This window comes from Vicugna pacos, chromosome 10 (genome assembly GCF_048564905.1).
Source record: "Vicugna pacos chromosome 10, VicPac4, whole genome shotgun sequence".
Lineage (NCBI taxonomy): Eukaryota > Metazoa > Chordata > Mammalia > Artiodactyla > Camelidae > Vicugna > Vicugna pacos.
The window spans coordinates 3,855,059-3,869,755 of NC_132996.1; the positions used below are offsets into that span (position 1 = coordinate 3,855,059).

The following is a 14,697-nucleotide window of genomic DNA, read 5'->3' on the forward strand; positions in this document are numbered from 1 at the left end:
TAGAAGTTATTCTTGAGTCACCTTCTCCCTTATCTCATTAGGTAGGACCCATTAGCAAGTTACATTTTAATTAGTGCTAAAATTCAGTTCATATGCAATGGTATGGTCATCCTGATTGTTCAAACACCGTATTACCTCTGGGTCAGTTGATAAAATCCCACTGCTCTGAGCAAGACCTCTTTTACTCTCTACTATCTGTCCCAGCCTCCCTGGCCCCATATCTAATTACCTCCCCAACTTCCTACAATCAAGCAACTAAAAATTGAATGACTGTCAGGTGATCTCCAGGACCCACGTCGGTTTAGTTCTATGGTCAGCTTCCACTATGATTGGTTGGTGTAAGTACCAGCTACGTTTCAAAGTGTTTTCCTCCTGAGCGTTTCCATTGGCACCTTTTAGGACTACTTGGGGCTAATTATGCCACTCTGGCACCCGACACTATGGTGGATCTCCCACCAAGTCACTTTTGTTTTCCTGAGGAAGCCCACTTTTCCAATATATCCTTGGCCAGCGCAGGAGACAGAGTGGCTGGTAGCCATGATGGCACCTCCGCACGGTAACACCTAATGGCCATGCGGTACCGAGACTACACTTCTAGCCATCGCTCACTTGGAGTCAGTCTTGCTGATGTGGCTTATTATGTGAACTAAATTATGGAAATGAAAGCTTTCTTGAGACTTTTTTTCTATAAACTTCCTGGAGAAACCTGAAGTGTAGGTAGACTGGTCTTAATTAGATTCATCAAAGGCTTTGCAAGCATGGTGGGTGCTCCATAGAGAGCTGAGAGGATTGGGGAAATGGATGGAGTTGGCAAGTCTGTTTGAACCTGGCAAAGAGAGGGGTTGTCTGGGGTACAAATGTCCTTTTTCGCCCTTCTCATTGACTCTTTTTACCTGAGATAAAATGCATTCACTATTTTAAAGTGTACAACTCAAAGACTATTAATATATTGACAAACTGGTGAAATCACCACCAGTATCTAATTACAGAACATTTTCATTATCTTCAAAAGAAACACCATAACTATTAGCAGTCACTCCCCATTTCCCCCTCTTACCAGCCTCTGGCAACCACTAAACTAATCTACTTCCTGTCTCTATGAATTTGCCTACACTGGAAATTTTATATAACTGGAATCGTGTAATACATACCCCATCTGGGATCTTCCATTTATCATAAGAGTTTCATCGTTCATCCATATTTCAGCATGCATCAGTACTTCACTCTGTTTGATGTCTGAATAATATTTCACTATAGGAATATACCCATTTTGTTTATCCATTCAGCAGTTGATGGACATTTGGGTTGTTTTCACTTTTTGGCTAATATGAATAAAGCTGCTATAATATTTGTGTATACATTTTTGTGGGAATTATGTTTTAAATTCTTTTAGTTATATGCCTAACTGTGAAATCATTTGATCATTTGGACTGTACATTTAACTTTTTATGGAATTGTCAAATTTTTCCAAATGACAGCATTATTTTACACTCTCATGAGCAAAGTGTTAGGGTTCCAATTTCTCCACATTCTCACCGACACTTGTAATTGTCTATTTCTATTATAGCCATTCTAATTTCTGCAAAGTAATGTTTCATTGTGGTTTTGACTTGCATTTTTCCAATGGCAAATAGTGTTGAGCATCTTTTCATGTACTTATCGGTCAGCTGCATGTAATCTTTGAAGAAATGTCAGCCCATATACTATGTTCATTTTGAATTGAGTTATTATTTTTATTGTTGAATTGAAAGAATTCTATCTATATTCTGAGTACTAGGTACTTCCCAGATATGTGATTTGCAAATATTTCCTTCCGTTCTCTGGATTGTCTTTTCACCTTCTTGATAGTGTCCTTTGAAGCAAGAAAGATTTCTTAATTGTGATGAAGTCCAATTATGTTTTCCTTTGTTGGCAAATTCAAGTCATGAATATTTACCCCTGGGCTTTCTCCCAGCAGTTTTCCAGTTTTGGCTTTTGCATTTAAATCTTTGACTCATTTTGAGTTAATTTTTGTGGATGATTTGAGGTAGGCATCCAAATTCATTCTATTGTGTCTTGATATCTGGTTGTCCCAGCACCTTTGCTTACAAAGACAATCTTTCCCCCATTCAATTGTCTTGAGGCACTTGTTGACAATCTACTTACCATAGACGTATGGGTTTATTTTAAGATTCTCAATTCTTGTCCATTAATCTACATGTCCATTCTTATTCCAATACTACAGAGTCTTGACTGTTGCAGATTTGAAATCAGGAATTGTGAATTCTATACCTTTGTTCTTTTTCAAAAATGTTTTGACTATTCTGGATTCTTTGTATTTTCCTGTGACTTTTGGGAACAGCTTGACAAGTTTTGCAAAAAAGGAAGGGGGAGTTTTGGTAAGGATCATGTTGAAAGTGTACATAAATTTGGAAATTATTGCTGTATTTAAAATTATTGCTTTTTATTTTATTTTCTTGCCAAATTACCCTAGACAAAACCTCGTGTGCAATGTTGAATAGAAATGGTGAGAGCAAACATCTTTGGCTTTTTCTTAATATTAAAGAGAAACCTTTAGTTCTATGTTGGGTTTTGTCAAAAGTCTTTTCTGTGTCTATTAACATGGTCATGTGGCTTTGTATTTTATCTCAATAATGTGCATTATATTGGTTGAGTGTCATCTGTTGAACCAATCTTGTGTTACTAAGATACACTATTTTTTTAATATATCCTTTTAATAAATGAGTAGATTTATGTTACTAGTATTTTCTTCAGGATTTTTAATATCTATGTAGTTTTCTTTTCATGTGATATCTTTGCCTGGTTTTAGTATTAGGATAAAACGGACTTCATAGAAAGAATTGGAAAATTATTCATTTGTCTCTGTTTTTGGAAGTGTTGGTGACAGATTGCTGTTAATTCTTTAAATATTTGGTTGAATTCACCAGTGACTCCATCTGGTTTGGGGAATTTTATTGTGGGCACTTTTAGTTTTTTAAATTAATAATTCAGTCTACAAATGAGCTGGATTCTGCTTGTGTCTCTGTCTTATTTTTTAGCATTCTTCCTCTTTACCACTATTGTCCATTGAAGTTAGCCTAATTTCTGTTCCTTAAATAACCCAAATTCTCACCTCAATGTCTTAACATATACTATTCCCTCTGGCTAGAAAATTAAAGCATAAACTAATTAATAATACTGTATGCACTATTAAGTTTTTATAATAGCTTCACGTATTTTATCTAGGTGAGAGTGCTTTATACTCTTGGAAAACTGAATCCTAAAGAGGTTAATGCACTCATCCAATGTAAATACATAATGAAATCCTGGAAAAAAAGCTTTTGTTGTAAATTGCCTGTGTCTCTTATCTACTAAATCATGGAGCCATGATTTAAACCATATCTGTCTGATTCCAGAGTCCAAATATTTACCACTGTATTATTTTTCTATATTCGTATGAGTATCAAATGAACTGATACATGCAATCCCTACCTACGCCATTTAAATTTTCCATAGATATTCTAAACTGTGTGTTACAGGTGGAACAGTAGATGTGTAATTTGTACAGTAGTGAGATATTTTTGTTCTACTTCTCAACTTCTGATTTAAGCATTCTTTCTCCCTTAGATTTTATATGCAGGCTAATATAAATATATAATATATGTTATATATGATATATGTATGTATGCTATATATATGTTTCATACATATATTATATATATATATATATAAATAAAACAATGCTCTTCTTTCTGCTACAATCTTTGCACCCACTGTCCTCACTACTTCAAATGCCATTGCCAAAATGGTGCAAGTCCAGACTAATTTTTTTCCCTAAGTATATTTTTATTGTGGTAAGAACACTCAGTGTGAGATCTACCCCAATAATAATGTTTTAAGTGTACAATACAGTACTGTTAACTTCAGGGATAATGTATAGTGGCTTTCTAGAACTTGTCTGTCTTGCATAACTGAGACTTTATGCATGTTTATTAGCAACTCTCCTTTTTGTCTTTCCCCCTCAGGACCTGGCAACCACCACTCTCCCCTGTTTCTGTGAGACTATGTTAGGTGCCTAAGTGTGTAGAATCATGCAGTGTTTGGTCTTCTGTTATTGGCTCATGTTACTTACTTAACATATGTCCTCAAGCTATGTCCATGTTGTTACATATTCCAGATTTCTTCTTTTTTAAACATCTGTAGGGTTCAAGTTCACATATTATTTTATTTAATCTTTTCTTTCACCTTTATTAAGATACAATTGCTATATAGCAATGTATAAGTTTAAGGTGTACAGCATCATGACTTGTACATATATCGTGAAATGATAACCACAATCTTTTTAGTTAATATTCATCATTTCACAGAGATAAGAAAAAAGGAAAAAGATAATCTGTTTCCTTGTGATAAGGACTTTTGGGCCCTTGGCTTACTTTCTTAGCTCTCTTAATAACTTTTTAAACACACCACACATCAGTGCTCACTAAGTCATCACTTATTTATCTTGCAACTGGAGGTTTGTATCTTTGAACCACCTTGATCAAGTTCCCCCACCCACTACACACCTGCTTTTGATAACCACAAATCTGATCTTTTTTTCATTAAATTTGATTTTTTTTTAGATTCCACATATAAGGGAGATCATATAGTATTTGTCTTTTTGTGTCTAACTTATTTCACTTCGCGTAATGCCCTTAAGATTAAGCCATGTTTTTGTAATTTCTGACAATTGAAAAATACTAAATATTATCTCACAATTGAAAAACACTAAATATGATCTCTTTTTGATATATATTATTATTCACAGATACTTGTATAAATATATTTATACTTTTTTATTCTTATAAAATTTGCTTGTAAGTGTTCCTACTATTTTATCTATTTTACTTATTTTTTAAAGGCAGAAAAATAGCTTTCTTTTCATTTTAAACTCCTGGATATTTCATTGTATGCATGCCATAAAAATAAAATGTTAAATGAGAAAAATGAATTTTTCACCAATAAGTTATGCAAGATTAGGCAAATGATAGATTTCATATTTGTGAGAAGGGTTGTTTTAGAAAAAAATGTTTTTATTTGTACCTCAGCTGTTTTATATAACCAAAGAAAAGCTTTAAGACATCTCCCAAGGAAAATATACATTCATATACCAAGTTCTAGATGTAAATCTACTTCTCTACCTAACTATAATTTTATGGTTTCACAAACAGTGTTAAGCTAATGTACTAATACCCGTGAGTTCCTTTGGCCATATGTTAAGATCTAACCTAGCCACTGTCTCTTCCTTTGTAGTGAAGGATTGTGCCATGTCAACTTGATGAAGGCTGTGAACCATACGTTTTCCCCAAATCCCCTTCCCTGAATGCTTGTGAGTTACAGTGAAGTCAGTGGAAGAGCAGTCACTAGTCTCAGAAGAACATGGCAGTTGGGTACAACGATGGACAGATACAGAGGAGCCTGGGAGGTCCCATCCCAGCTTAATTTTACTTTCTTTTGCTCTGTCTCCAGTTTGTCTTCCCTATTAGCAGCCCTATTGTCCAGCGTTAGCTTCGGGTCCACCATACCAGATCCTTGACACAGAGATATGGTACTTAACGATATCTTCCCTTAGATCTTGCCACGTCTTCCCTTTCACAGTTTTACTTTCAGGCACAACCTGATTGGTTTCTCACATTTATCTGCAAGCTCCAATTTAACTACGTGCACCAATTCATCTGTCAGATTGGTCAGTGACTCTTCTTCTGATACTCCAACTCTCCCTTTCAGTCTTTTCATTTCCTATTATAAACTACTCATTCCCACAAGACTCATTATGTTCTATTCTTCAAGCAAATACTGACTCGTATATTCCAAACATTTCTAGTCTTTTTTTATGATTCTATTATCTCTGAAGTTTCCTCATTACTTCTAATTTATGTAGTGAAGCCTTGAAGAGATTTAGTTCAAAGGATGCTTGTGGCTCTCCTAGATAAAGTGCTTCTATAAAGCTAAAAATTACACACAGAAGGCAGAGTGGGAAGAAAGAAAATAGGTAATTTCCCCCAAATAATAGAATTTTATGGCAGCCTGTAAATGAGAAAAAAAATCTTGGTAATACCTTTTTCTTCTCTTCCTGGTGAGTTTCACATGTACTTTAAAGGCAGTTTCAAATACCACTGCCTTTCATTTTTAGACTGTGGATATCAGTTTGCAAACCTAGGCACATTAGAGGCATTAAACAGGGATGGGCTCATTGTGGTCTTGGCTGGAATGTGTATTCTAGCCATTGTATTATGTATTTATATGTAATAGACAAAGAACCCAGAGTCAAATTTTCTATGTTTAGTGGCAAAAATGCAATGAGCATGGCTGTCTTATGTAAACTGATTGCATTTCAAAATTAGCTTCATAATCATGTCTCATGAGTCTGTTCCTTGAAACGAGTAGAGGATTTTTTTTTTAATTTTTCCTAAATGAACCATGTGATTGTATTAGCAAACAGTATATAGTGTTATTTTTTTAATTTTTACATAAAATCAGGCCTATTTTTCCTCTCTTTTATTTGCCTGTTAATGAACTGTAAAAGCATTTTCCTTGTAGCCACTTGCTTCTAAAATCATTTTGTCTCTTGACTTTTATTCTCTGTTGAGTCACCTTTGATCTCAGGTTTTCCTATGTTTGTCACTACTTGCTTCAAGGGGGCTCTAATCATAGACCTTGAACATAAGCTCATAATAATGAGAATATTATCTATAGTTACAGCGAAAGCTGATAATATAAAAAAGTTTTTGTCATTAATATTAACAATGCAGTTATTTGTATCTAACAATTAAGTCTTAGTTGAATATAGTACTATGTCCAAAGAAACTTACCTGATTGAGGCTAGGATATCATGACAACAAAGTGGCATTGTAGACATGGAACTTTTTAAATTGTCTCTTTCAAATAATTTCTTTTAAAAATTAAAAATAAATTTCTCATCTCACATGCATAATTTTCCTTCAGCTATCTTAACTTTTTATCCAAGGTATATTAACTCAATTCTAATTTTGAAATTAATTGACTCTTTTAAAAAATTAGTATTATTATTTATAGTTTCTATTCTATTTTCATCATTTCATATAAGGCCTGACCAGCGTGTATTTCCAAAATAAAATAACTAAACAGAATTTGTTATATTTCACCTAGTTCGTGCATAAAATATTGTCTTTCTGTGCTTGTCAGTCTTGGAAACTTCACAATTAACTTTTGCTCCTGGATTAAAAAAAAAAGATTAGAAACATGACATTTTTATTTATCTGCATACATTATGATCAATGCTTTATCTGTAGGAAATTAGGATTCTGGCAAAGAATGGGTAAAATATGTCGCTTAGATTCTGAAAGCAAAACAAACCAAACAAACCAGTGATGAACCCCCACTCTGACAGTGATACCTCGATGTGTAACCTTAGGGGGTTACTTAAACTCTCCTGAGCTTCCATCACGTCCACTATAAAATGAGGCCCCAAGACAACAAAACACAACATATTAAGTTGTCCAAACAACAGGGATTTATTTTCTCACAATTCTGGAGGCCAGAAGTCCAAGATCAAAACGGCGACAGATTTGCTTTTCTTGCTTTTTGGGGCCTTTTTGGCCTGCCTTTTTGCTTCATCCCCATATCATCTTTCCTTTGTGCATTGTGCATCCCTGGTGTCTCTCTGTGTGTCCGAATTTCCTTTTCTTATAAGGACACCATCATATTAAGTTGGGATCCTTAATTACTAGAACCTGGATGACCCAGTTGGCTTTAATTACCTCTTTAAAATGCCCAATATTCAAATACAGTCCGTTCTGGGTTACTGGGGGTTAAGGCTTCAGCATACTGATTTTAGCAGAGCAGAATTCAGTCCATAGTGGTACATAGCCCATTGGTTCCTCAATCTTGACAATATGATAGTATTAACTTAGAAGTGTATAAACATGCAGATTCCCATGTCTATTCGGACCTATTAGATCACAATTTTTATCACTGGGGCCTGGCTAGCTCTTGGTATGTATATATACATGAAATTATTATTTTTATCATTTTTTAGCAATAGTGGTAGTAGCCTTCATTTTAGTAATCATAATGGTAGTTAGCAATATTTATATTAGTGATGATGGTGGCATAACTTTTGAAGTTTAATTTAAACATTAATGGACAGACTTTTGGGGAGTTAATATATATATATAAGGGCTTAATGTCACATACTAGTTAAAGATACAGACTATATTCTAGTGTTGCTATAACAAGTTTTTACAAATTTAGTAGTTTAAGATCACGCTTATCAATGTCTTCCTCTTCTATACATCAGAATTCCGGGTGGATCTGGCTGTGTTCTCTGTGAAATCATGGGGCAGCAAGGCTGGGCTCTTATCTAAAGGTCTGAGGAAAGAACAGGTTTTCAAGTTTATTCAAGTCCTTGGCAGAGTCCATGTCCTTGTGGGCACACATCTGAGTTCCTTGGTCCTTGCTGGCTACCATCTGGAGGTCACTTCCTGCTCATAGAGGCTAGCCTTCTCATGTGGTCCCCTCCATCTTCAAGCCGGGGACAACAAAGTAAGATCTTCTCAGACTGCTAATCTTTTTACCCACCCCTTCTGCCAGCAGCCAGGAAAAACTCTGCTTTTAAACTCATGTGATTAAGTTAGCCCCACTCAGATACTCTCCCTGTATTAACGTCAGCTGTGCCATACAAGAACATAATCACAGGAGTGACATTCCATCGGATGCAAAGTTCGCAGGATTAAGATACAACATCTTTGGGGGTTAGTTATAGAATGTCTGTCTTCCACACTCACATGTAAGGCAAGCTCTACTGGTCCATTTTCAGATTCTTCCAGAATCACTAGTTTTTTGACCCTGAACTACTTGATCTTTCTCAACTTGGAATTTCTTTATTTATAAAATGTCATATGTATATAACAAATAACATATACCTCACAGTATCAGATTAAATGATATTATGCGTGCATAAAGTTTGAGACCTGTCAAATAGCATGTGCTACAAAATAGTCATATTGCTACTGTTGTAGTTACCGTGATGTTTCCTATCCTATAAGCCCTTCTAGGTGTGTTATTCATCAAATTACAGGCACAGCGAGAAAGTAAGTCAGGCTTAAATATGGCAGATTTCCTAAACATTTCCTTTCAACCTTTTTGATAGGAATTTTAATAAGGAAAATACAGAAAGTACAATAAAGATTTGTTATCTCTCCACTATCTGGAACTAGCAAATGTTAATACATTGTCATGCTTTTTTTAAACCATGTTCATGAAAAAAAAAAGTGGCGTTTCTCTTTCTGCTGGTGGGCTCTCTGTTGTCTCAGAAGCAGCCACAATCTCGGTTTTGCTATGTGCCTTCCTGGCTACATTTTAATATTTTTACTGAGTGTAGGTAGTATATGTGTAAAGCCCTTTTTAAAACTTTTATAAATGTTATCCTACAGTTATTACTAGCAACTTTATTTTATTTATTGAACATTAAAGTTTTAATATCTCTTCACATTGAAAAAATAAAGGTCTAGTAGATAACATAAAACTTTTTTATGACTTGAGTAAAAAGAAGTTTTTTAAACACTATATTAAAAGCCCAAGTAATAAAATACAACATTGATAAATTAGGCTAAATCTACATCAAATATTTACTACAATGAAATGAAGTTAAAGAGTCAGACAAGAAAAAAAGAGATTTGAAACATCTGTAGTGGACAATGGTTAATATATAGAATATCTCCACAAATCAATAAAAACAAATAAGCAAATAATGCAATAGAAATATGGGTGAATGTATGAGTGGCCAATTGAGTAAGGTTTTGGTGATGAAGAATTTTGGTGCTCAGTTTGGAGCTGCTCCTCTCACAAATGAGTAGACACTGTAATTACGTCTCCTTTGAAGCCTCATACATTCATGCAGTCTGTGAAAGGCAGTGCTTTGGGATGGGACTGGTTTCTCTAACTGTGGGTATGTAGATGAATCTCCAAGGATCACCAGTGTTTCCACCAGAGCTCAGGGAACTTTCATATGATTCAAAATGACTAAAAATGTGTTATTAGATAAATTATTCAAAAGCAACATTCTCAGAGGTGAATGTCCAGGAAGGTAGTTGCTCTTCTGTTTGTATGTTTGTTTGTCTTTCCCCACGTGGAAAAGAAATCAGGAAAGATCTCATGCTTTCAGAGATGGTAGCTGAAATCAATGTCCGAGCACGTATTAACCACAGAACCTTCTGAATGATTGCTAGTGGACAGGAAGGAGAAGAAAGAGGTGGTATTAGGAAAAGATAAGGCGATGCTACAAAGAGAGGCTCTTACAGTTTATTTAGCTTAAGTCAGGGTCTTTGCAGTGAAAACATTTATTTGTTACCCCTTGCTTCCCTTTTGAATTAATTATGGTTATCACGGTAAAACCATCCTAGCCACCGTGAGGGCTGGCAAGTGGTGGGGCGGGGTGACACAGATCACTTAGCTTTTAAAACATCTAATTTTTAGTTATAAAAGCATGCCGTAGCTCAATCCTCTCCAGTGTCCTAAAGAATGAGGTTAGTGAATGGTTTTCCTTAGTAAATCCACAGACTATAAAAAGACGTGAAGTGACCTTCTAGTTCACAGGGCTAACCTTAGATCACTACGGGAGGTCGCAGATTGCCTTTGTACCTGTTCCAGTGTCTACCACCCAACCACATAATCAGAAAAGTTCTTTCATGGGTTGAATTTACCTCTTTCAAACCAAAATCATTTTGTTTCTTTATGATTTTAGTAAAATAGGAAAATTGGCTATTGTATATATTTTTTAGTAATTACTTTGTATTTACTATTATTGCAGGCTGAAGATTTTTTAATTGTTGTCATCCTTTGGTCAAGGAAATAAAGTAATTCATTGCTAAAGTTTAGCACAATGAGTGTATAAAGCCCAGGCAGTTAAGGCAGCTCTGAGAACAAAGTGAGGTGTGAGGTGAGGTACCAGTTTGGCGCCTGCTAACCAGTGCCGTCAAGATAGTCAGTATTTTGGTAACATTTCTTGTTAATCAACTCTTCAAAATAACAGCATCACATCTCTGTCACAAAAGGCTGAAGGGTTTATGTTTTTTTTTCCTCTGCAGTTTTGCCCAGTTTTGGGTGGTTCCTGCTGCTGGGCTCCTGCTTCTCATTGGTCAAGGGCAAAGCAAAGTGGATGGCGGCCCCGGCACCCTGCACCCCATCGCCCACAGGTGTGCACTTGCCCAGCCCGAGCTTGCCACTTCTCACCTCTGCACCTGGTGCCACTGCTGGCTGGGAAGTGGACAAGACGCAGACCACCAGGTGTGTGGTGATGGGAAATGGAGCTGGCGGTAAACCGTGCCTACTCATCAGTTATACGACCAATGCATCCCCGCTGTCTTTGACAACTACTCTGCCAGTGCTACGGTAGTTGGGAAACCAGTGAATCTGGGCTTCTGGGATACAGCTGGGCCAGAAGATTGTGACAGATTATGTCCCCTATCCTATCCGCAAACAGATATATTATGAATTTTCTCTTCTCTTGTGAGACCTGCATCATTTGAAAAATGTTGGTGCAGAATGGTCTCTTGAACTGCGACACCATTGTCCCAACACTCCTACCTTCCTGGTGGGGACAAAACTTGATTCTAGGGATGACAAAGATAATGGAGAAACTGAAGAAGAGGCTGAATCCCATCACCTACCTACAGGGTGTAGCCGTGGCCAAGGAGATCGGTGATGTAGAATATCTGGAATGCTCCCCACTCTTGCATGGAGGCCTCAAGACAGTGTCTGGTGTAACTGTTCCAGCACGTGGCTCTCTGCCCACTTCCCATCGCAAAGAGGAAGAGAAGATGCCTGCTGTTGTAAACGTCCCGGCCTCTCTCCTGCCCTGTCCGGTCCCCTGGGAGGCTTTGTAGGACTTTGCTCAAAATGTGGAGCTTTCACATCCAAGGCCAAGTTTTTGTTACAGATTAGAGCTTTTCTACCACACCATTTTGAACCACTCAGTAATTTTGAAGTTTTGTTTGTTTGAAGTGTAAAAATTCAAACTTTCACATTAAAGGCTAGCCCTAAATTGACAAGCTTTCTTAAAGCCTCGTTTTTCAAAAGCCCTTATTCTCGCTCAGATACCTTATGGACGAAGTTGTGTTGCTGGGCTAACACCAAGCAGTAAACTGTTTAAAGACCTCTGTCTTTAAGAAGACAGTGGCTTCTGACCTTAGGAAATGCAAACACTTTCTAACTAGGTTCAGGTAAGAGGAGCCAGCCTCCTTCATGAAGTGTTGGCATTTAATGCGTCATAGTTTATTGACCCATGTTCGTTGCCCACCATTGCCATGTATGTCATAATGAGTGAGTGTGACAACTCAAGTCTTTGGATCAGTTTTTTTTAGATTTCATAGTAAGTTTAAAAAAGTAGTATGAGGTTTTGAACAGATCTCTTACTCATGTGTTGCCCTCTCATGACGTATTCTGCTCTGGCCGTAGGTGCCCTGGGCGGCGTGGGTGGAACACTTGTGATCAAGGAATGAAGACAGCAGTTTGACAAAACACAAAGTGGAGAGTAATTTACGCTAAATGTACACATAACGGTTAAACTATTAAAAGTGTCAAGGGTAAAACTTTCAAAAGGTTAGATTCCGTCAAATGCAGTAGGTGATGAAGAAAGGTCAGTATGAGCAGTAAGTTTTCTTAAGCTCTTCCTTTTTCTAAACCTGCCCATCCCTTCTGAAATTGGGCATTTAATTCATCTTTGACCTGGCCATGTTTGCTCACTTAGTAAGTGCTTTTCTTACAGAACCCCTTCTTAATGAGTAATATGCCTCCTTGCATTATAAAACCTATCAAAATGTGCATTAGAAAAAATTTTGGTAGATCAGTAAAAAACATTCCCGTTTTCATGTTACTTTATTCAGATAATAATAAGCTGTTTCCTTAGGTTTCAAGTAACGAGGCATAAAAGTCATGTGCTGCAGCTTTACAGTTTTTAAAATACTTCATTTATTCTTTAAGTATAAACCTCCTTACCATCACTGCCTTGCCAGATCACTCATACTGCACCTCAACTGAGCCTCCTCTAGCCTCACCTGTGTGCACACACACACCCTGTCCTTACCTTAAGGCTGTTCCTTTGGGTCTGTGAGTTCCTGTAAATGCCGTGGTCATGCTAATGACATTCTGTACAACTTACCCACTGGTGACAATGTGAACTTGGACCTTTCAACCACTAGACCAACATTTTCTAAATGGATAGTTGTAGAATTGTCTTCTTACACTGATCTTTTGCTAATGTAATTAGCAGTATGCTTTGCACGTATGACTTAATAAATCCTTGAATCATGATTGGTAAAAAAGGGGGTTGAGTGCTAAAAAACTCACAACACACCTATGGAAAAATTATGACACAAAGAGAATGCTAGAAGCATTTAATTTCAAGTAACTTTTGAATATGACATCTGCCCTGTCACATGATAACAGTTATTAGAACAGAAATGAGGACCAACGTATTTTGTTGAATTAAACTTCCTCAAAACGTGTTGTAGGGGAATGAATGTTTCTTTAACTGAAGTGATTTCAGACTAGGATTGTTGCATCAGTAAATTTGAGAAATATTTTACTTCTAAGACAAAGACAATGGATGTTTATTTGCTGCTTAGATTCCTCAGAGTAAATAAAATGCTTAAATTTAAATCATCCCTAAAATTTTTGTCATGAAAAATTGGTGGCATTTCAAACACAATGCTGATTTTTTTTTACTAATAGTAATAAATTTATGTCAAATTTGATTTTTTAGAAGGTTTCTAATCAACTACAAGAGAGAATTATTTGCTTATTTCCTTAAGGAAAGCAAACATCTAATCAATATCAAGTAATTCGATCCTGCCTTCAGGTAGCAGAAAACTTTCTCCATCTAATAATGCTAGAATAAGGGGAGGTTAGTTTTCTGCTCAAAGATGTTGGATTACTTTAGCCCAATTTCCATTGGAAATAACATTTTGAAAATTCCTCAGTCTCTAAGTGGTTCTTTCCTTGGACAAGAAGTCAAGGGAGGTGGAATTCCGTAGGCAACCATGTACAAACCACGGACCCCCAAAACTACTCAAGAGCTGAGCTTCTGCCTTCCTGGAGGCAAGAAAGGCAGTGGAAGTCATATCTATGTATTTCAAATAATTGGCTCATGCACCCTCTGTGTTACAGAAGTGAAAGATAATGAGCGGTCTTACTATGATAAAACACAATGTATGCAAATGTGCAATTAAGCAGTTGGCAGAGGAGCATAAGCGAATGCTTTCATGCCACCGTGAGAACTTTTGGCATCAGTTCTCTGAATGTGTTTGGGCTACGCTGACAAAGTTCCCCGCCTTAGAGGTGAGGACTTGAGCAAGTCAGAGATGTTTAAATGCAGAGACTGCATAATTTGTTTTTTTCTGGTTAAACATTTCTCAACAGCATCCTGATTATTATGTATATTCCTCAGCACCCAAGAGCTGTGACTCAGCAGAGAGGCTGTGTTAGAAGGAACTGAGGCTTATTGCCCGTTCACAGGAGGGTTGCCTATCTTCATTAAAAAGAGAATGACAGAATACTACTTTAAAATCACAGCTCCATGATGTTTATGGAAGCTTGCATCGTTTTTGTATCTGTATTCAATTTAATCTTAGCTGTAAATCTATTGTGTAGGAATTATTCTTCCAAATTTACAGAAGATAAATCTGAGAGAGATAAAGCATG

General features: G+C 36.5%; 1 pseudogene; it reads left to right on the plus strand.

The window, feature by feature from the left end:
- Positions 1-11,155: 11,155 nt before the first annotated feature.
- LOC102540609 (ras-related C3 botulinum toxin substrate 1 pseudogene) lies at positions 11,156-11,832 on the plus strand (annotated as a pseudogene).
- Positions 11,833-14,697: the final 2,865 nt, after the last annotated feature.